We start from the raw sequence: 23,984 nt of genomic DNA, 5'->3' as shown, positions 1-23,984 counted from the left end.
TGGGCATATGAAAATGATAAGTGGGACTTGTGGCGCTATTATTAATGAACGCCAAAAGACAAATTACAGTTACAAATGTAAAAATCTGTGCTTTTCTCTCCCCCTTTTTTCCTATTTGCTTTACAGAGACCACATTCAGGTCATCATTTTTGATTTTTTTGCTTCCCTAGGGCCAGCTCATGCCCTGAAGCTAAAACTAACAGTGGATTTTTACTGTTGGTTTTTAGGACGACAGGCTTATTACACTTAGCAACTGAGCTTTGTTCTAGTAGGGGCCATTAGAAGGTCCTGATGAGTAGGCAGTAGGGGACTGCCTACGAAACATGTAGACCAGGTTGTAGCGAATCGCTCTTCCTCAAAACCCCCTTCTTAACGTCCCCAGCTAGGGAAGTGAATAAATTGTTTTTTTCCACTAGCCAGAGGATTTTTAACCCTTTTTTAGATTCCCACACATTTTTAGGTCCCTACACTTCACTGACATCACTCACTTTGCACTGTCACATAGCCTTGTCACCATACTAGTGCTCCCGCGTAGTCGGTCAGGTTGTAGCACGCCCCGCCCCGTAGAGGGACGGGAAGACCCCAATGATGAAGCATGACACTACTGGATTTTTTTAGTGTGTGAGGGGTATTTTAAAAAGCACATCGTGCTCTCATCTTTATCACCCTAAGAGAGAGTTTTTTTATTAGATCTTCACCACCCACAAAAATAGAAAATAAATCACCACACATTGATAGAATCTTTTTGTTTATGCGTACTCTAATATATGCCAAACACAGAAATGGAAGTGGTCAAATCAATTCTGTCCACAGATGGACAAAGCCAGGAAGCATGTTAATAAAACTGCTTCTGTATTCATCAGAGACCATCGCATGGGCTGTATCTATAATAACAATCTGCATTTTGACATGCATGGAATTTATAGAAATGATGGAGTGCACTTTACTGATGTGTTTCTAAGTAACCTGGAACTCTGCATTTGTTCTTTTGTGTAGCAACCATATACACACAACCAGCGCAACAGCTCTTGTCAGAGCCACCGTAGTGCCGGAAATATTGTGAAGTTTTTTTATAAAGATTTTTTTTTCTTTTGTTTTTGGGTATCTTCACTGCGATGTCACGAACCCCCCAGATACTTCGCATAAACAGAAAACAAAAGCGGACATTCAACAGTCACAAACACATTCAAAAATAATATGCAAAAAAGTCCATTCTGAACATTGCACTACTTATATTACAATATGCATACTTCTTTCAAACCATGTCTAAACTCATCATTTTGTACTAAGTTTCTTTAAAAACCAACTCTCAAACCTAGTTTCTGTTTCCGTGGCTATTCGAGATGTCACACTGACGTCGTTAACCGAAACTATTGCGCCTTTTTTCATACATATATTCACAGATACTACAGTATTTTACACACTGGGGTTTCTAGTGTGTAAACAGCGCTGATGCCGGTAATCGTGATCTCCCGGACACATCGCAAAATCAGGAATTCAATAGCCACCCCCACATTTAACACTGATAACTATATAATTACATCTAACCATCACAGTAGATAACTCACCATATATATAACTTTATAAAAACATCTATCAGAATCTCAATATCTTATCTCTATAACACTGTGTATGAATGATTCACTGATATATTGTTTTATATTTCCACCAATATTCATGACAACGTTGATATTCAGTACATGGGGGGCCGCACAGGCGGTCGGGACGTCATCGCAAATATCGCACCCGATTAATATAATCAATTTTTGACACATAACTTGTGCCACTAACACCCTGATTTCTCAAGCATGGTGTCAGAGTATCTCCACCCTGACCCCTTATGTGGGCTTTCACACAAATTTTCAGCCCATGGCACCGTTCCCGATAGATAATATGGCGGTTACAACTTTCTGTTCAGGATGCATCCAGCCTATCAGAGCATTCCCATAGGCTTGTGCATTCGCGACTGATTGTGAAATATTCTCAGCCAGATTTCACTATAATTTTTGGCTTAAGTTTCTCCAAAACTACTGAACAGATTTACACCAAATAAGCAAAAGGCACTTCAAATGAATCAATACCTACCTCCCTGCCAAATTTGGTTTAAGTCCGTTCAGCGGTTCGGGCTGTAGGTGTGGCTAAAGGTTCCTATGGGAATTAACATCACAAACGTACCCTTTTTTCGCACCCCAAATTATATATATATATACATATATATGCAGGAAAACACTCCCAAAGCCACCTCCAATCACACGGACCGGCAAAGCAAAACAGGAGACGGACCACAGGATCTGGCCACAGATGTCTTTTACTGGCACAAGTTAACAAAAACAGCAATGACGTGTTTCTGGCTCGTGGCTCACTTGCTTGATCACATACAGAGTAGTTACATTTTTGGGGGGTTTTTATGCAGTGAACCTAATACACGCCCCCCTGGTACAAACTTCCTGCTCAGTCACATGACCATAGACATAGTGAAGTTACTGTCCGATGTAGTTGACAAATGTGTAAATGGAGCTGGTTTTCAATCTGTGCATAAATGCGTTTATGATGAGCCCCTAATTGATGGAATCACACGTGTGTTTATAACAATATTACGGCATCAATGCCTATAAATTATATGTGATCCCACTTCAGGTGTAAAAGCAATATAACAAAGCTTAATGGGGTTACAACTACATATGCCAGGATAAATCCTACTACCTAAACACCATTCTATATAAACTATACATCGTTAATAACTCCGTCCTCTAGCACAGACAGTACTACAGGGAGGATCTTGAGAACAATAAAGTGCATACATTATTATAGCAAAAATATTTTTTGTAAATTTTTCAGTAACACCTCTACCTGATGTGCAAAAAAGCTGTGCAACAATTCAGTGCAAACTATATAGCATAAAGTGCATAGTGTATGATAAATAGATTTGCATTTAAATATGTATAAATATGAATAACAATAAAAAATCGGTCATTGCCTAAATTCATTGTTAAAAGTTCATAAATATCACATTTCTTAAAAATCATAATTCATCATAATTAAAAATAGTGCGCACCCTATATGAGAGATAAAAGAGAGGACAAGATTTCATAATATTTGCAGGAGGCTGAAGACACAATGAAGCATATATTAGGCAACAGGGAACCTGACTACCTAAGGAGATACTGATGGTGCAAGGTGGAAATGTACACCATGTCAAGGCAAACCCATTCTATATTTACTAGGTAACAGGGAACCTGACTACCTGTAAAAACAAGACTTGATACAGTTAGTATATGGGGCTAATGATGCAAAGAGAAACTAACCAACAAACACACACTATGTTGAGGCAACCACCGGGACAGTATTAAAGGAAGTTGTACATATCCTCCGTATTGTTAAGACCATTTGGCCATTTGCTGTCAAATTCTAGAATCATGGTTGTCTCAAGTTGCCTTAATTTTTGTTCTCTATTGCCACCTCTGCGTAATTTCGGAATAGACCCTACCACATAATAGGAAAGGCAGGCAACGTCATTATTGTGTTTATTCTTAAAATGACGTGCTACCGGATAGGCAGGGTCACTATGCAGGATGGCTCTGAGATGCTGTAAAATTCTGATGTGCACCTGTAGTTTTGTGCTGCCTATATAATGCAGGCCACAGGTACACGTCAGGACGTACACAGCATATTCTGTTTTACAATTAAAGCTGCTTGCAATCGGAATGTCACTGGAACAAAAGGGAGTCTGGTAGTGGGTTTTATTGATTCCGAATTTGCAAGCCCTACAGGTTGAACATTTACGGAACCCTAATGCTGGTTGCAGCCACATGCTTTTTTGTCTCATTCTGGGCTGCTTTTATCTAGTACAGACCCCATATTCTTGGCCCTTCGAAAAGTGACCAATGGCATGTTTGGTAATTGGGAACCTAATATTGAATCTGTTAACAATATAGGCCAGTTCTTTTTAACCTCTTGCATGCTCATGACAAGGTGAGCTCGTCATGAGGCACACTGGAGCTGTGCTCATGACAAGGTGAACTCGTCATGTATAATGGGATTCAATAAATGTCAGCACAGGAGGGGAAAAGCCTTAGCAGCCAAGTGGTTAACAATGATCCTGGTTTTATTTTCCTCATTGCTAAATGCCGTAATTAATCTGGGGCAGTCATTAGTCTCAACAGTAGGCATCACATTGGTGTCTAAATCATTGATGATAGAAGGGTTCAACTGAAAAAGACTTTCTCTAGGGCGTGTGTTAGCTTTAATTAACGCTTGATGCAACATCGCATCTGAATAGCCCCGTGCCTTGAGCCTAGCATTCATTTCCTGTAAACACTTATCGAACTCACAAGTGGACCTGCATATTCGTTTGAGTCGTAAGCTCTCACCGTAGGGAATGCTGCTTATAGTATGTTTGGGATGCAGACTGGTGGTGTGTAATGTTGTATTTCCAGCCGTGCGTTTCCTGAAGAGAGTTGTTTCTAATCTAGCATTCTTGACATATTTTCACATCTAAAAACTCGATCTCATGTTTACTCATATGAGAAGTGAAATTGAGGTTGAGGGAATTCTTGTTAATCTCTTGTAGAAATGTTACTGCTTCCTCCTCATCCCCTTGCCAAAGAATGAAAACGTCATCAATGTAACGTAACTATTTAACAACCTTTTCATTGACCCATGCTGAGTGTTGGATGTTAAGGACCTGTTCCTCCCACCAGCCTACGTGTAAACACGCGTAGCTGGGGGAGAAACAGGATCCCATCGCTACGCCCCTTAATTGTCTCCACACATCTTTACCAAACAAAAAGAAGTTATTATATAAACACCATTCAATAGGGCTGATAATCACCTTATTGTGTTCATAATATTCGACCGCTCGTTTTCCTAGGAAATGTTCAATCGCTTTGAGACCACATGTATGTGCTATGCTTGTGTAGAGAGACTCTACATCCAGAGTTATCAATAACATGTCACTATTCCATTCCATTCCAGATCCCCAATTTTTTGCGGGAAATCACTGGTGTCTTTAACAAAACTCGGCAGACTTTTTACCATGTCCTGCAAAAAGAAATCAATATATTGTCCGACTTGTTCGCTAACGCTTCTAATCGGTGAGATATTTGGTCTTATATATATATATATTCACTGAAAAAACCATAGGTTTCACACCAGTTATAGTTAGGAATTAGCATTTAAAAACCTATTAAATTCACTGAAAAAACCATAGGTTTGACACCAGTTATAGTTAGCTGGAAATGTTACTGACATAAAACCATTGAAATTCCCACGTTATAGTTAGTTGGACTCACTATAACTCGCGCGCCCGCAATGCACTGCTGATGATGTCACATATTACATCATTCATGACATGGTTAGTGACATCACTGATGACTTCACTGATGACATCTCAAATGACATCACTGATGACATCACTGATGACATCACTGATGACATCTCAAATGACATCACTGATGACATCTCAAATGACATCACTGATGACATCTCAATTGACATCACTGATGACATCACTGATGACATCATCCAGTGTCTGTGTGTTTCTGTAAAGTTAAAATATGTTTTACATATTGAAGAGTAAGTGTATGTATGAGTGTCTGGTTGAAGGATTTAGTAGGTGCGTGACTGACTGTATGAGTGAGTGATTAAATGTGTCTTAGTGAATGCATGGGTTAGTGACTAAACTGTCTGAATGTGTACATCATTATGTTTGTTGTTGTGTAAGCTGCTGCATGTGAGAGTTGTCATATATAAATGACTATATCTAACAGCCTGTGATTGCATAAGTGACTGTATCTATCAATATGTACTTGTATCAGTGATTGTAAAAGACAGTAAGTATGTGTTAGTCTATGTTTAAATAAGCAAGGTTTTGTGTGTATAACTGTATAGTTGTGGAAATGGGAGTGTGATCGATTCTTTACATGACTGACTAGGTGTATGAGTAACTCCATGGATGAGTGGCAGTGTGTGAGTCTCTGTATAGGTGTATGAGTGCATATGTTGGTCTTGTATTGATGAGTGACTGTATGTATGAAAGATTGTATAGATAAATAATTGAATATGTGTGTAGACCTAGAAATCAGTGAGTGTGTATGTGGTAAGTGGTTTTACTGTGTCAATGGTTTCAGGAATGGTAGTTTGTATTTAACACTAGGTGTATCATGTGTTAGATTAGAGTGTGAGGAGGTGTATTGTATTATCACATGGATGATGTCATCAGTGATGTCATTTGAGATGTCATCAGTGATGTCATTTGAGATGTCATCAGTGATGTCATCAGTGATGTCACTAACCATGTCATGAATGATGTAATATGTGACATCATCAGCAGTGCATTGCGGGCGCGCGAGTTATAGTGAGTCCAACTAACTATAACGTGGGAATTTCAATGGTTTTATGTCAGTAAAATTTCCAGCTAACTATAACTGGTGTCAAACCTATGGTTTTTTCAGTGAATTTAATAGGTTTTTTAAATGCTAATTCCTAACTATAACTGGTGTGAAACCTATGGTTTTTTCAGTGAATTTCATAAGTTTTTTAATAGCTAATTTCTATAGCTATGAAATATAATATTTTTATAATGAATCCTATATTGTATATTTATGTAATACTATTTTTTTAATGTATATTGTTCATGTTTATTTATTTTTTATTTTTTGCCCTGGAGCGCTCCCGGTGCGCGTACCGGTGAGCGCACCGGTAAGCGCAATCTTGCGGCGCGCCCCGGTGCGCGTACCGGTGAGCATCCCGTTAGCGCTATTTCCACGAACAAAAACAACATCATGACGTATCGCGTAGCCGCGTGATGCGTCTTATGACGCACGGCGTAAGCGACCCCGGGTGCGCCCAGACGCGCTTACGCTACGCGCCCTGGGACGCGCCCCGGTGCGCGCCCCCGGGCGCGTAGCGTTAGCGCGTCGGGTCATGTTACCTGAAAATAACACTTTTCATTGGTTCAGAACAGTTTTGGTTTCCAAATGATGAAAGCCCGGGTCATGTGACCTGAAAATAACACTTTTCATTGGTTCAGTACAGTTTTGTTTTCCAAATGATGAAAGCCCCCACCTTTTTTCCTCATTCTCACTTTGTTCTTTGAGTGAGGAAGACCTGCTTCTATTCATTGAGAAATGGCTACAGTAGCAGCAGCAGCAGGAGCATCTGCACCACCACCACCACCACCACAAGGACCACCACAACACCACATTGGTGGTGAAGAGGAAGAGGAGGAGGAGGAGGAGGAGGAGGAGGAGGAGGAGAGGCAGTTCCTGCCTGAAGATAATCCCCCCTATAAACCTAAGGAGCACTTTGTGTGGGAGTTTTTTAAACTCCCAAGGGGTGCAAAGAAAGTAAATGCTGCAAAGGTGACCTGTCTCATCTGTGCCGCTGTACTTTCCAGGGGGAACCCTGCAAAAAAATATTCATTTGGCAACCGTACAATGCTTCGCCACATGCAACGCAGGCACCCCAACAACTATGCTGCGGCAGAGGGCAGAGAACTGACCAGAAACCCTCCCCATCTTCTCCGAGCTCCCAAACATCCAACGCCAGTTTGGGGATTACAAAATTATTTGTATATTTTGCGGGACTACAATTTCTTATGGGGAGCAGAGCATCAAACTTATCAAACGTGCTGGAGACAACCACAACTGCAGAGAGAAACCTTAATTTTTTCCTGATTTTTTTTGCTCTAGTTGAGCCGTTTACAATTCCCTGTTTTTTGTTTGTCCCCATAAAAAATACAAAAAAAATATAAAATTGTTCATAAAAGCCAAAAAAGTAAAAAATGTTCAAAAAACAATAAAAAAATATAAAACAACAAAAATAATAAAAAAAACTGTTCCTTTTAGAACTACCTCCAATTTTTAAAAAAATGCTACATTTTTTAAAAACTCTGTCATTCTTTTTTCTCCATGGTACGCTCCCCGGTACAATCCCCGGTGGCGTACCGGGCGCTCCCCCTGCGTAAATCGAAGAAAAAAAATGTGTTTTGCCCCGCAGGGCCCTTTTATAGCCCCCACATCAAACCTAGGGGGTCGGGGGGGTCTACCCTGCCCCCTTTTGGTCATTTCCCCCTTTGTTTTTGCCACCTCTTGTGTCTCGATCCTACCGAGACACAAGATGGCGGCCGCTCCGGACTGTTTGGAATGTTGACAGACACCCGAGAGCCAATCAGCTTTCCGCTCGCGAACTCGCGTTGCGCGCTAGTACGCGCCCCGGTGCGCGTACCGGGGCGCACTTATAGATATATATATTTTTTTTAACCTAAATTACTCAAAATCCACTGGAGCACATATCTTGAGACATAGCAAAGGCACATCGGGCTACCAGTCCCTACAATTTTGCCAAGTTTGGTGGAAATCCATTTAGCCGTTCGGGCTAAAAGTGAGTCCAACCGCCATATGGAAATTAACATGGGGAAAACACGTTTTGGGACCCCCCTTTTATCTGAGCCCCCGCTTGACGAATCCCCCCCAAACTTTCAGGGACGGAGCGGAGCGGAGCGGAGCTGGCCATTTTCTTGGAGAAATTCAGCCAATTCCGTCCATCAACGCCAAAGTTATTCCCAATAGAATGTTGCTGATTTCCTATGGAAACTAGGTCCTAACTATAACTACCTACTGGCGACCGCCAGTAGGTAATATACATATATATATATACATATGTACCAGCAAGAACATCAAAGAGGGACTCACAGGCAGCTTGACATTCAACCCATGGGACGCTTTGAGCGCTGAGGAAGGCAGGTGTGCTGCCGAAATGCATTCGCCAAGTTGCCAATAAAGAAGCGTTTCCTACCTGTTCCTCCTGGGACTCTGCCTCCTTTTCTTTGAGAAGGGGTTTTTGTGCATATATATATATATATATATATATATATATGAAATAGCAAACGCCCTGGAGCTTGGAGGCGCACTCGACGATTCTCTCCCTTCCAGGCTATAAATGCTGCCTGCCAGACAAAGTACATGTTTCATTAAAGTTGTTGCCGACGCGTTTCAGGGCCGTAAGCCCCTTCTTCCTGGGCATTGAATGATACACATGAGGTCTGCATTTCATTTCCGGCATTTTTATTGAACCATACCTCCCACATGGGCGTGTCTTGCATTACACACTCCGTCGTGCATTATGGGGCATGGAGTCCTTTATGCAGAAAAAATGTATTCTCTCCTTTAAGTAAGTTCATGCGTATATTCAAAGTCATTATCTTTATATTTTCTCTGAGTGAGTCACCTTCTTTGAAAGCAGGTTTTGTTCGCATTGTTGGAGAATCGTGCCGTTACCCATTCTGAGCAGTTCAGATCGTCGGCCTCAAACAGCTGGGAAAACGCAGTCAGTCCCAGTTGATGATGTTGCTGCCTCCCACGGCCAGAACACCGTGTATAAATGAAATAGCAAACGCCCTGGAGCTTGGAGGCGCACTCGACGATTCTCTCCCTTCCAGGCTATAAATGCTGCCTGCCAGACAAAGTACGTTTCATTAAAGTTGTTGCCGACGCGTTTCAGGGCCATAAGCCCCTTCTTCCTGGGCATTGAATGATACACATGAGGTCTGCATTTCATTTCCGGCATTTTTATTGAACCATACCTCCCACATGGGCGTGTCTTGCATTACACACTCCGTCGTGCATTATGGGGCATGGAGTCCTTTATGCAGAAAAAATTTATTCTCTCCTTTAAGTAAGTTCATGCGTATATTCAAAGTCATTATCTTTATATTTTCTCTGAGTGAGTCACCTTCTTTGAAAGCAGGTTTTGTTCGCATTGTTGGAGAATCGTGCCGTTACCCATTCTGAGCAGTTCAGATCGTCGGCCTCAAACAGCTGGGAAAACGCAGTCAGTCCCAGTTGATGATGTTGCTGCCTCCCACGGCCAGAACACCGTGTATAAATGAAATAGCAAACGCCCTGGAGCTTGGAGGCGCACTCGACGATTCTCTCCCTTCTAGGCTATAAATGCTGCCTGCCAGACAAAGTACATGTTTCATTAAAGTTGTTGCCGACGCGTTTCAGGGCCATAAGCCCCTTCTTCCTGGGCATTGAATGATACACATGAGGTCTGCATTTCATTTCCGGCATTTTTATTGAACCATACCTCCCACATGGGCGTGTCTTGCATTACACACTCCGTCGTGCATTATGGGGCATGGAGTCCTTTATGCAGAAAAAATTTATTCTCTCCTTTAAGTAAGTTCATGCGTATATTCAAAGTCATTATCTTTATATTTTCTCTGAGTGAGTCACCTTCTTTGAAAGCAGGTTTTGTTCGCATTGTTGGAGAATCGTGCCGTTACCCATTCTGAGCAGTTCAGATCGTCGGCCTCAAACAGCTGGGAAAACGCAGTCAGTCCCAGTTGATGATGTTGCTGCCTCCCACGGCCAGAACACCGTGTATAAATGAAATAGCAAACGCCCTGGAGCTTGGAGGCGCACTCGACGATTCTCTCCCTTCCAGGCTATAAATGCTGCCTGCCAGACAAAGTACGTTTCATTAAAGTTGTTGCCGACGCGTTTCAGGGCCATAAGCCCCTTCTTCCTGGGCATTGAATGATACACATGAGGTCTGCATTTCATTTCCGGCATTTTTATTGAACCATACCTCCCACATGGGCGTGTCTTGCATTACACACTCCGTCGTGCATTATGGGGCATGGAGTCCTTTATGCAGAAAAAATTTATTCTCTCCTTTAAGTAAGTTCATGCGTATATTCAAAGTCATTATCTTTATATTTTCTCTGAGTGAGTCACCTTCTTTGAAAGCAGGTTTTGTTCGCATTGTTGGAGAATCGTGCCGTTACCCATTCTGAGCAGTTCAGATCGTCGGCCTCAAACAGCTGGGAAAACGCAGTCAGTCCCAGTTGATGATGTTGCTGCCTCCCACGGCCAGAACACCGTGTATAAATGAAATAGCAAACGCCCTGGAGCTTGGAGGCGCACTCGACGATTCTCTCCCTTCCAGGCTATAAATGCTGCCTGCCAGACAAAGTACATGTTTCATTAAAGTTGTTGCCGACGCGTTTCAGGGCCATAAGCCCCTTCTTCCTGGGCATTGAATGATACACATGAGGTCTGCATTTCATTTCCGGCATTTTTATTGAACCATACCTCCCACATGGGCGTGTCTTGCATTACACACTCCGTCGTGCATTATGGGGCATGGAGTCCTTTATGCAGAAAAAATTTATTCTCTCCTTTAAGTAAGTTCATGCGTATATTCAAAGTCATTATCTTTATATTTTCTCTGAGTGAGTCACCTTCTTTGAAAGCAGGTTTTGTTCGCATTGTTGGAGAATCGTGCCGTTACCCATTCTGAGCAGTTCAGATCGTCGGCCTCAAACAGCTGGGAAAACGCAGTCAGTCCCAGTTGATGATGTTGCTGCCTCCCACGGCCAGAACACCGTGTATAAATGAAATAGCAAACGCCCTGGAGCTTGGAGGCGCACTCGACGATTCTCTCCCTTCCAGGCTATAAATGCTGCCTGCCAGACAAAGTACATGTTTCATTAAAGTTGTTGCCGACGCGTTTCAGGGCCATAAGCCCCTTCTTCCTGGGCATTGAATGATACACATGAGGTCTGCATTTCATTTCCGGCATTTTTATTGAACCATACCTCCCACATGGGCGTGTCTTGCATTACACACTCCGTCGTGCATTATGGGGCATGGAGTCCTTTATGCAGAAAAAATTTATTCTCTCCTTTAAGTAAGTTCATGCGTATATATTCAAAGTCATTATCTTTATATTTTCTCTGAGTGAGTCACCTTCTTTGAAAGCAGGTTTTGTTCGCATTGTTGGAGAATCGTGCCGTTACCCATTCTGAGCAGTTCAGATCGTCGGCCTCAAACAGCTGGGAAAACGCAGTCAGTCCCAGTTGATGATGTTGCTGCCTCCCACGGCCAGAACACCGTGTATAAATGAAATAGCAAACGCCCTGGAGCTTGGAGGCGCACTCGACGATTCTCTCCCTTCCAGGCTATAAATGCTGCCTGCCAGACAAAGTACATGTTTCATTAAAGTTGTTGCCGACGCGTTTCAGGGCCATAAGCCCCTTCTTCCTGGGCATTGAATGATACACATGAGGTCTGCATTTCATTTCCGGCATTTTTATTGAACCATACCTCCCACATGGGCGTGTCTTGCATTACACACTCCGTCGTGCATTATGGGGCATGGAGTCCTTTATGCAGAAAAAATTTATTCTCTCCTTTAAGTAAGTTCATGCGTATATTCAAAGTTTTCCCAGCTGTTTGAGGCCGACGATCTGAACTGCTCAGAATGGGTAACGGCACGATTCTCCAACAATGCGAACAAAACCTGCTTTCAAAGAAGGTGACTCACTCAGAGAAAATATAAAGATAATGACTTTGAATATACGCATGAACTTACTTAAAGGAGAGAATAAATTTTTTCTGCATAAAGGACTCCATGCCCCATAATGCACGACGGAGTGTGTAATGCAAGACACGCCCATGTGGGAGGTATGGTTCAATAAAAATGCCGGAAATGAAATGCAGACCTCATGTGTATCATTCAATGCCCAGGAAGAAGGGGCTTATGGCCCTGAAACGCGTCGGCAACAACTTTAATGAAACATGTACTTTGTCTGGCAGGCAGCATTTATAGCCTGGAAGGGAGAGAATCGTCGAGTGCGCCTCCAAGCTCCAGGGCGTTTGCTATTTCATATATATATATATATATATATATATATATATATATATATATATATATATATATATATATATATATATATATATATATATTCACAGAAAAAACCATAGGTTATAGACCATATATAGTTAGGAATTAGCATTTACAAAACCTTGAAAATTCACTGAAAAAACCATAGGTTATAGACCATATATAGTTAGGAATTAGCATTTAAAAAACCTTATTTTACTCACACAAAACCATTGAAATTCCATATATAGTTAGTTGCACTAACTATATATCGCGCACCCGTAATACACTGCTGATGATGTCACATATTACATCATTCATGACATGGTCAGTGACATCACTGATGACATCACTGATGACATCTCAAATGACATCACTGATGACATCACTGATGACATCTCATTTGACATCAATGACCACATCACTGATGATATCATTCATGTGACAATACAATGCATCTCCTCACATTTTAATATAACCTCTGTTTCACCCAGTGTTAAATACAGAGTATAATTTTTGAAACCATTGACACACCAATACTAGTTACTACATACGCACTCACTGATTCCTATGTCTACACACACATTCACTCATTCACCCATACAATCATTCATACATACAATCACTCATCTTTACAACACTATCATATGCACTCATACACCTATACAGACACTCACAGTCTGCCACTCATCCATGGAGTTACTCACACACCTAGTCAGTCCTGTAAAGAATCAATGACACTTCCATTTTCTTGTCTATACAGTTAAACATAGAGCACCTTACATTTTCAAACATATACTAACACATACTTACCTTCTTATACAATCATTGATACAAGTACACATTGTTCTGCACAGAGTCACACACCTCCCAGCCAGCCACACACACACTCAGTCTCCCATACAAATACTTGGACAATCAATCAGTAACCCATATAGTTAATCATATAGCTACTGATCAACACATGCAGCAGTTTACAGAACAACAGACATAATGATGCACAAATTAAGACAGTTTAGTCACTAACCCATGCACTCAGTGAGACACATTTAATCACTCACTCATGCATTCAGTCATGCACCTACTAAATCCTTTGTCCAGACACTTATACTTCCACTCATTCTTCAATATGTAAGACACATTTTAACTTTACAGAAACATACAGTCACTGGATGTTGTCATCAGTGATGTCATCAGTGATGTCATCAGTGATGTCATTTGAGATGTCATCAGTGATGTCATCAGTGATGTCACTGACCATGTCATGAATGATGTAATATGTGACATCATCAGCAGTGGATTGCGGGTGCGCGATATATAGTTAGTGCAACTAACTATATATGGAATTTCAATGGTTTTGTGTGAGTAAAATAAGGTTTTGTAAATGCTAATTCCTAACTATATATGGTCTATAACCTATGGTTTTTTCAGTGAATGTTCAAGGTTTTGTAAATGCTAATTCCTAACTATATATGGTCTATAACCTATGGTTTTTTCAGTGAATATATATATATATATATATATATATATATATATATATATTCACTGAAAAAACCATAGGTTATAGACCATATATAGTTAGGAATTAGCATTTAAAAAACCTTATTTTACTCACACAAAACCATTGAAATTCCATATATAGTTAGTTGCACTAACTATATATCGCGCACCCGTAATCCACTGCTGATGATGTCACATATTACATCATTCATGACATGGTCAGTGACATCACTGATGACATCACTGATGACATCTCAAATGACATCACTGATGACAACATCCAGTGATTATGTGTTTCTGTAAAGTTTAAATATGTTTTACATATTGAAGAATGAGTGGATGTATAAGTGTCTCAATGAAGGTTTTAGTAGGTGCGTGATTGACTGTATGAGTGAGTGATTAAATGCGTCTTACTAAATGCACGGGTTAGTGACTAAACTGTCTGAAAGTGTGCATCAGCATGTCTGTTGTTGTGCAAGCTGCTGCATGTGTTGATCAGTAGCTATATAAGTAGCTATATGGGTTATTGATTGGTTGCACAAGTATTTGTATGGGAGACTGAGTGTGTGTATGACTGGCTGGGAGGTGTGTGACTCTGTGCAGATCAATGTGTACTTGTATCAGTGATTCTATAAGAGAGTAAGTATGTGTTAGTATATGTTTTAAAATGTAAGGTACTCTATGTTTAACTGTGTAGATTAGAAAATGGAACTGTGATTGATTCTTTACAGGACTGACTAGGTGTGTGAGTAACTCCATGGATGAGTGGCAGAGTGTGAGTGTCTGTATAGGTGTATGAGTGCATATGATAGTGTTGTAAAGATGAGTGATTGTATGTATGAATGATTGTATGGGTGAATGAGTGAATGTGTGTGTAGACGTAGGAATCAGTGAGTGGGTATGTAGTAACTAGTATTGGTGTGTCAATGGTTTCAAAAATTATACTCTGTATTTAACACTGGGTGTAACAGAGGTTATATTAAAGTGTGAGGAGATGCATTGTATTGTCACATTAATGATATCATCATTGATGTGACCATTGATGTCAAATGAGATATCATCAGTGATGTCATTTGAGATGTCATCAGTGATGTCATCAGTGATGTCACTGACCATGTCATGAATGATGTAATATGTGACATCATCAGCAGTGGATTACGGGTGCGCGATATATAGTTAGTGCAACTAACTATATATGGAATTTCAATGGTTTTGTGTGAGTAAAATAAGGTTTTTTAAATGCTAATTCCTAACTATATATGGTCTATAACCTATGGTTTTTTCAGTGAATTTTCAAGGTTTTGTAAATGCTAATTCCTAACTATATATGGTCTATAACCTATGGTTTTTTCTGTGAATTTCATTGGTTTTTTAACAGCTAATATCTGTAGCTGTAAAATGTATTCTTCTTTAAATCCAAAAATATATTTTATATGTTTATGAATAATTTTTTTTTTTAAATATTTTTTTTTCTTCGTTCCCGCTTCGCGAATCGGGAAGCTTCCCGTTAGCTGACCTTGATGCCGCGAAATAGACCGCGAGCCGGTAAACGTTTCTTTACCGCAACTGCCGCGTTAGAAAACAACATCGTGACGCCTCCCGTCCGCATGACGTTTCGCGTTGTCGCGTGATACGTCATATGACGTGCTACGTTAGCGAACTCGTACGCTTACCGAGTCGCAAAGCACAGGTTTCTGGAAGCAAACCGGGAGGCCCTGCAAAGCGCGTAACGTAAACACAGCAGGTCATGTGACTTGGTAATAACACTTTTCATTGGTTCATTTCACTTTCGGTTTCCTAATGATGTAAGACTAGGTCATATGATCTAAAATGAACACTTTTCATTGGTTGAGAACTATTTTTTTTCCCAAATGGTGAAAATCCCTCCTTCTTTCCTCACTCTGACTTTCATCATTGTGAGAGAAAGACCCTTTGTTACCAGTGAGCAATGGCTTCTTTACTAGCTTCAGCTGGTGCTTCCCCACCACCTCCACCACATCCAAGGAAGAGTGGACCACCTGCTAAAGTTATAATTCAGCAAGAAGAGGAAGAAGAGGAACAGGACGACCTAGATAATCTCCCTATTATGGCCAGAAGATCTGTTGTACCGGAAGTAACGGGACCAGAGGGCAGGGAGATGGTGCCAAATATACAAACGAGATTTCGTGAAGTAAAACAAGTCTGCGTACATTGCAGTGGAATCATTTGCTACGCAGAAAGTAGCATCACTCTGATCAACAGAGCTATTAACAATCATGCTCATGTTTGTCCGAAACTCCCCAAACAATAAATTCTTTTTTTTGTTTTCTTCCTCCTGTTGAGCCCTTTACAATGAATCGTTTTCGTTGCCCCCTCCGAAAAATAAACAAAAAAAATATAAAACTGTTCAGAAAAATTCAAAAAAAGTAAAAAAATGTTCAGAAAAATAATAAAAAAAATATAAAACAACAAAAACAATTTAAAAAAAAGTTCTTTTCAGAACTACCTCCCCGTTATAAAAAAATTGGTACAATATTTGCAACTGTGCCAACCTCTATTTCTCTTAGTTCGCTTCCCAGTTCGCTCCCCGGTACGCGAACCGGAAGCGAACCAAAAAAAATTGTTTATAAAAAAGAACAGTAAGTATAAGGGAAGGAAACAGACAGTTATGTTAAAAGAAAGACAGCTATAGGGGAGTAAACTAGAGATACTATTACCCGTAATCCACTGCTGATGATGTCACATATTACATCATTCATGACATGCTCAGTGACATCATCAGCAGAGGATTGCGGGTAACAGTATCCCTAGTTTATTCCCTATAGCTGTGTTTCTTTTAACATAACTGTCTGTTTCCTTCCCTTATACTTACTGTTCTTTTAAAAAAGAAATTTTTTACATCTGTCAGAAACAGTGAAAGTAATGAAATATAAAAGACTACGTAGAATATGAGCACTGTATGCAACAACTTTGACACTGACAGAAGCCTCACCTTCTCCATGCCTCCTACACAGTTCTACATGTACATCATAAATGCAAACAGAACAGAATTAATTATACATGTTAAATGGTTTATTTTTGCTGTTCTCAGAATGTATCAAATTTCACTAAAACAGTGACTTGAAGGTATTCATCATATAACAGCGGGGAAAAAAAAACACAATCAAAATGATTGTGTTTAAAAAACCCATACATTACAAATCAGAATTCAGAACTCCTTAAAGTTAACTTACTTTCCATGACGGCCAAGGATGTCCTATGAACAGCTTACACTCTGTTGTGCTGTTATTACTTTCAACCCGCCACTTTCTGAAAGAAAACCTCCATCATTTTCAAAAACATGTTACATACAATAAATGACTTCTCGCTCTCTACCACACGATTCCACAAGGCCAAATCGTGTCAGAGCCATGTATAACTCTTGGATTTCTTGTAAGCCAATCCCGTCTTTTCGCATTTCCGCAACTTTCAGAATTAAAATGTTGAAGATCATTTACACAATCCTGGACTAGTAATATCTTCCCCTTCTTGCTCAATCATGTTCTACATTTCCTATCACACTGATACTGCTTACTATGAAGCAGACTTACACTACCTTTATGACTAGTACAATTATTTAATTCTCTACATCACTTTTAATCACAAAGCAATGTAAAACAGTAGACAGCATTGCAGACTTACATTCCCTCTACTCCATGTTTTGATTCGCTGCTTCAATTAGCTTATAAAAAGAAATAGTTTTTCTGAACTCATTCAAAGTGCACGTATTTCTCAATAACGTCCAGTGTTATGGTAAAAAGTTATGTCTCTGTACTACACTTATCCTCAAGGCCAAATAGTGTAGGAGCCATGAGAACTTCTTGAAATTCCTCAGAGCACATCCCGAGATTCTTTCCCTAAAATTTTGGTTTTAAAAACACCAGGTAAGAGTTTTTAAGGTCATATGGCAATTTTTTTTTGAAAATTAAAACAGAATCATTGCAGAATGACCAGCCATTTCTACACTTTAAATAAGCTGTATAATGTCCTGATGTTATTGAAGGACCATCATGATATATAATTGCTACAGTTACAAAAGTCCTTCCTGATATTGACAACTGTGAAGCCACAAAATTTTTAATTAAAGTTGTCAATTTTGTTCCATCAGGCCTACATCGTTGGAACATTAAAATGACATACTGGCCATATGTTCGTATAAATAAAGTGGACATCATTTCAGATTTACATTGGCTACACTCCATGTTGTGATCAGCTGCTTTTACTAGCTTATTAAAAGAGACTGATTTACTGTCTGGCAAAGTTAAATATATAAATCTTTCTGAGTCTACACTAGTAGTAGCTGATACCCTACAGTTCTCGCAGTCATGCTGCCATTGATAAGAAAGCCCAAACAGGTGATCTACATCTACACCTTCATCATGCAATACATCAAGCATATACATTAAAAACTCCTGACAATCTTGCTGACTATTTTGAGAGAATTGTGTTTGGCCTGAACATCTGTCTAACAGATTTCGAATTTCAGACACACTTTCTATGTTTGTTCTATCAGTGCTACATTTCTCTAACACAGAATTTAACAAACTGCAAAATCTTTGATCCGAATTGACCACAATCTGTTCTTTTAAAGTTTCTAGAGAAAAGACAACATTAACCACTACATTAGCATAGCAGTTGACACCAGAACTGTTTTCAAATTGAAAACCAACAACATCTTCAACAGAATCCTTTTTGTTTCTGCTTATAATTTCAGGTTCATCAACTTTTCGTCTTTTTGCTACAACCTCCCCAGTATTGGTCACATTTCTTCGTTTCCGGCCTACCACACGTTTCTCAAACAAAGGATACTGAGGCAAATGTGGCGCATACTCTCTTCTCAACCTATTGTATTCCTTAACACAATCTAGATCCGCACAAATGTTTGTGACATCACACTCAATCAAGTACAATCCCGATAAAGTCCTAACTCGTGACAATGCCACATATGCCATACCCTCCTTGAACACAGAACTGCCAATATTCACCAATGCACAGTCTACACTTAAACCTTGCGATTTATGGATTGTCACCGCATATGCCAAGCAAACAGGAAACTGCTTACGACGAACATATAAGTCTTTTACAAGCAAAAATCTAGCAGAACAACGAGCAATTAGCTGTACTTCCTCAATGCCATCAAATTTAATTTTTAAAAATTCAATTCCATCTCTATTTCTGTATTTCACAAAATCAACAACATTACCCATTGATCCATTTACCAGACCTCTTTCAACATGTAAATTCCTTCTTAAAATTATACGGCAGTTCAAGCACACATTCAGAGTCTTTTCAAAACCCGCAGTTTTAGATATACTCTTCTCTAATGAATCCAATTTTGTTTTCAGATTCTCAGACAAAATAATTGTTGATCCCATATGCTCTACTCTGTCAATAGCTTCCAATTTCACAATCTCTTGCTTTTCTAAATGCAACATTTTGTTGTTGAATTTGGCACATTCTGCAAGAGTTGGCATCAAACATATTCCAGATTTTTTCTCAGTAGCTTTCTGAAAAATATTCTCAGGCACAACATCTTCGTCTGGATATAAATTTGTCAGTAATCGTGCATGTAAAGCTTCTTTCCCATGCTCGGTCACTTTTCCAATTCTAACATCTTGTAGAATAGTCTTGTAAACTTCATCCTTTGCCTGACGCATATTTTCATGCAGTTCAGCATAATTGAAGTTTAACCATATATTGACGTTGCCAATACTCCCTAAGCACTTCCTGGTATCTTCATGCGTGAGCATTTTGAACACAGGTTGCCCTTTCACTGGTGTCAGCTGCAGAAGATCTCCAAAAACAATGATGTGTTTGCCACCAAATAACACATCATACTCTGTTTTGAGAACTTCTTGCATTCTCAAATGCACAAAGGCAAGCATAACATTGGAAACCATGCTTACTTCGTCAATGATAAGAAGTTTCATTTTCCTCAAGACTCTTGAAACTTCAAAACAAGCATCTCCAGATAGCTTGTGATATTCTAATTTGTTGTCATGCTCCACTGGCAGCATCAGTAAACGATGTAAAGTAATCCCTTTAATGTTATGTGCTGCCAGTCCAGTTGGAGCGGTGACAACACAAGACAGCGATGACTCTGTCCTTTCCTGCAAATAACATGAAATTGCTTTAATAAGGAAACTTTTTCCAGTTCCCGCTTCTCCACTCACGTACAGTCGGACAGGCTTCAACGACGTACATGAGCACTCTTTCTTATCATGACTTAATCCATGATCAATTTGCATGGTAAGTTCGTCATATATTTTCCTCTGCTCAACGTTGAGTTGTCTTTCCAACTCTTCTAAGTTAACCGCATCCTCCTGAGCATGTGCCATGGCTCTTTCCACTTCATTCATAGCAGTGGCAGCTTCATTTTCGATAAGAGGTCCTCCTAGTGGATCCTGACTCAATGAAGCAGAACTCTGACTGTCCTGAGAACTGTCTCTGGCAATCTCGGCTGCAATCGTTGCTTCCTGCTCAATTTCCACATTCAACATTTCTACATATTTGGGAAAAGCAGGACATTCTATGGTCTCCTTGGCAGCATTGAAAGAGTCTTCGTAACAGAGGAAATCTCCAAGCAGTTCCTCTTCTGCACGCCAAGGCTTAAAAAGTTGCAAAAGTGCTAAATAGAAAAACTCCTTTTTTTCAGGAGATTCGCCACTCAATTTTCGATGGTTTATCAAGTGGCATTTTCTTTGCTTGACCAGACATCCCTCACTTCCTATTACAGCATACACTCCTTTCTCAGTATCTTCTTTGATGTTCCTCTTGAATATGTAATTTTGCAGAACCTCATACAGACAAACATTCTCGAGGTGACTGCTTCGATTTGGATAATATGTATCCAACATGTTGCTCTTCAAAATGTCGGTACTGTTTGGCTCCTTTTCCGCCAAATACTCAATTTCCCGCACAGGTTTCAGAACTCGATTACGCGTTGCAGCAAGACCAACACTCGCCCAAACGATACTCCTGGACTTGGCATAGAGACTTGCTGAAGACAACCGGTCAGAACATTCGTAAGCTCCGATTTCTCGATGCGACAACATCTTCAGACTGAAACTGTACAACTTCTTGCTGAGGCTCTTTTCATGGGAAATGTCCTCCCACATATCCTTCAATTCTGTCTTCTCTTTTTTGGTGATGTAAGATGTCACATACCTAGCCACAGCCATACAGTTATCAGCCACAAACTGTATATCCATGTTAGCATTCCACATGGACAAAATCACCGGGTTGTAGTCGTTGATGTACTTAGACTCTTCGTTCCTCTTCAAATTGTATGTGTTTTTAGGTGATTTCTTCATCACATTATGTCGCAGCGAAGACATCAAACTGTTCACTCTTCCTTTAGAAATCACCGATCGTGGAAAGCCGAAACGACATTTGGTGTAGAACTTGTCTTTGTTCCGGAATTTACGACGACAGTACTTTCCACATCGATGGCTTTGGAAACGTAGAACTTTTTCTCTTAGGCTTTTTTTCTCCTTTGCGTTTGGAACAGCACACGTAGAATACTGTTCTATGAAACTCATCACTGAGTCATCTGCATCCGTTCCAAATTTAGGTGCATCCTTGATCCACAGCAACATATGTATATGAGGAGCACCTCTTGCTTGGTACTCCTTCCTCCAGAAGAAATCCAACACCTCTCCAAGAGGTGGATTCTTCTTATTCATGATGAAAGACATCATACCTTCAAATCTATGATTGAAGTACCTACATACATTGACTGGATCCAAAGAGCACAGTTCTCCGGGTGTCTTGAATTCGATGTTTTCTACGTTAGCATTTGCCTCTCGTAGAAATTCAAGTAAGTCTTCCCAGCCATACTCAGCACAGCTCAAAGTGAGGAACCATGTGGGAGTTCCTAAGTTCCTCAGCATACATTTTAAATCACCATGACGACGGTACCAGTACTCATTAGTACCACGCTGACACGCCATGAGATTAATCAGGTGAGAATCCAAAATACTGTCTTGGACATTGACTTTATCCATAAAGTCACTTGCCGAGATGTTTTGCATGTGTATACCACTTTTCAAGATGTGGTTCACTGCATATGACAGTCCAGACAGATCGCTTTCAAACAGGAGATGAAACAAATAAGGAATGCATTGTCGAAACCTAGGATCTCCTGCATACAATCGCAAAGTCCGGTATTCAGAAGCAGGAATTTGATGAGGTCGCTCATCATATCTTCCTCCCTGACCTGTTGGAAAAAGCTGTGGGAAACACCGAGCTTCCAAACTTTCCTCCCAAACACTAATGGGACTCCCTTTCGCTTGTTTCATTTGAAACAACTCAATAGCATTCCCCATGACTTCCTTGGAATGCAAAGGATGAACACTATAATGTTCATATATTTCTTCACTAGTACAGGGTTCTACTTTCTCAATTTGACCAGCACACAAATCGCTATCCTCTTCCTCACTTACTTCCTCTTCTGCAACATATACATTTTTATAGTATTTATTATATTTTTTCAAATACAATGTTGCCCTTTTGACTTTCCTAACATCTACTAAATCTTGCCATATTTTCTTATTCTTTGTCGGAACCCCATTAACTAAGATAACCAGAGGTTCCTCTTCCACTTTTTCTACTCCAATTGTGTTAATGTTTTTCTTCAAATCTAGAGGCAAATAAACAACTCTTCCCTTTAATCCTCTCTGTAAATCTGATGGAGGCAATTTCCCTGTCTTTGGCTCCATTCTTACAATAGCCTGAAAGGGATGGATACTTTGAATCAAAATAGATTCATAAGTATTTAAATCCTTCAATTCAGAAGGAATTTCAACCAATTCCAGATTATTATGAACCGCTCTAGCAGGCATCTGGTTTTGATTTAATTTGTTACAACAATAAGTACACACACGTTGATCCAATCCCAAATCAAAACAATTTTCTACCATCAAGTATGTTGTAAAATCCTTCCATTCACTATTATTTTCCCTTTCACTTTTTCCATATAAATCCACTAACTTAGTCTGATTCTTATAATAAGTGCGTCGACAACACACACAAGTGAAATTTGGCCTCTCACTTGATTTCACCTCAAACGTCGCAATTTCCCTCTGGAAATTATCTGTACTGGAAACCTGTACACTATCTTCCACATTACTCTCTTCTTCTTGCTCAATTTCAACATTCTCCTCTTTACTTCCAAAGTAACAAAACTCAATTTCTTCACATATATTCTTCACATCTATTTCAGAACCATGCAAAAGAGCAGCGCATAATTGTTTTAGCATAATTGCTGGACTCTTAGCATAATACAACATTCTAACTAATTTCCTCACTTTATTATGATGCACTGCTAGCATCCTGAAATGATGAAAAACACTCTGGCATACTCTCCTGGAAAGACAAGCCAGTGAATGACCATGCAAACCTATCACTTCTCTCACTCTGCAAGGATCTAATTCTTGCAACAACTTCATTTTCTGCTTCAAACTTTTCTTACTAAATGACCGTATAAAATCACAAAGCAAATTGATGGAATCCTGTCGTACACTGCAAATACTACTACACTTCCAGGTGTACACAGGACCCTTAGGACGTCTCCCTAAAACCTCATTACCTAACACCTCTTCTATCTCTGTTCTCACAAGTTTTTCTTTTTCAACTGGACAACCATCTTTCACTTCATAAGCTCGACCACTGGTGTCAACTGCATGCACCAAATCATTATCCTGGAAATAACTCTCCTCATTAAAAAATGCCTCAGAGCTTGAACTATGCATCCATTCTCCAGAAAAAACTTCACAAAAATTACTACGATTAAC

The sequence above is a fragment of the Lissotriton helveticus genome, chromosome 6, assembly GCF_964261635.1.
Source record: "Lissotriton helveticus chromosome 6, aLisHel1.1, whole genome shotgun sequence".
Lineage (NCBI taxonomy): Eukaryota > Metazoa > Chordata > Amphibia > Caudata > Salamandridae > Lissotriton > Lissotriton helveticus.
This window is presented reverse-complemented; position numbering follows the sequence as displayed.